Source organism: Jaculus jaculus, chromosome 5, assembly GCF_020740685.1.
Source record: "Jaculus jaculus isolate mJacJac1 chromosome 5, mJacJac1.mat.Y.cur, whole genome shotgun sequence".
NCBI lineage: Eukaryota > Metazoa > Chordata > Mammalia > Rodentia > Dipodidae > Jaculus > Jaculus jaculus.
Window position 1 is genome coordinate 45,397,510 of NC_059106.1, and position 1,152 is coordinate 45,398,661.

General features: G+C 46.9%; 1 pseudogene; it reads left to right on the forward strand.

Moving 5' to 3' along the window:
* Nucleotides 1–250: 250 nt before the first annotated feature.
* LOC101603976 lies at nt 251–841 on the forward strand (annotated as a pseudogene).
* The last annotated feature ends 311 nt before the right edge of the window (nt 842–1,152 follow it).

A 1,152-nucleotide genomic window follows, 5' to 3' on the forward strand; every position in this document is an offset into this window, starting at 1 on the left:
AGAATAGGCCCAGCAGCCATATGCCAGCTTCTCTGAAGGATCCCGCAAGTCCCTGTCATAAGCAAGCCCTGGGCACAGTGGTGCTAGGATGGGGAAGGAAGACTAGTGACAAATGCCTCCAGGTCCCCACACTCCCTAGAATCGATTCTCATTCTTGCTTGGAGGTCCCGGGGGCTTGGTAAGGCCGGACCTTGGGCAGGATCAGAAATTTGTCAACCAGCGCCCCGCCGGCCGGCTGCACAGCACTGTCATGCCAGGCGTTCTGGAGACCACTGGGCTGGTGGGATCGGCCGTAAGCGACACTCCACACAGAAGACTCAGATCATTGTACACAAAGATTCTTGATGTTCTTGGTCAAATCCCTAAAATGCAGCATACAGGAAATATACAGAACAGATTACAAACGAGAACCTCGGTGTGCTTAGAGCAGAAGGTGACGTTAAAAAAAAAAACTAGAAGAGGGCTGGAGGGATGGCTTAGCCGTTAAGGCATTTGCCCTGTGAAACCTAAGGACCCAGGTTCGATTCTCCAGGTCCCACGTAAGCCAGATGCACAAGGGGGCGCATGCGTCTGGAGTTCGTTTGCAGTGGTTAAGGCCCTGGTGCGCCCATTCTCTCTCTCTCCCCCTCTCTGTCAAACAAATAATAAAAATAAAATATTTTTAAAAAACTAATCATGGAAAATGTTAATAAAAATTAATTAAAAAAAAAACAATTAGAAGACAAGCTTCATTCCTCAGGCTGAGAAAGAACTGAGTCTGGCAAGAAAAATGTTTCAGTGGAGACCATGGGAGCCACTGGTGGAAGAGCCTCCTGCCAACCAGTGGAAATGGCCGATGTAACCATGGCTGCATGTCTTTGATGGGGTGATGAGAAACAGATGCAATTCAGTGTTTTGTGTTTAAAATGTGTCTCTATACTTGACATCTTATACAAGAAAGCTAATAAAGGAGAAAGGTATCGTGAGTCAGTTTTTGATTTGCATAGTATTCACTTAAGATTATTTCAAGGCCAGGCATAGTGGCGCACGCCTTTAATCCCAGCACTCAGGAGGCAGAGGTAGGAGGATTGCAGTGAGTTCAAGGCCACCCTGAGACTACATAGTGAATTCCAGGTCAGTCTGAGCTAGTGAGAACCTACCTCGAAAAAAATA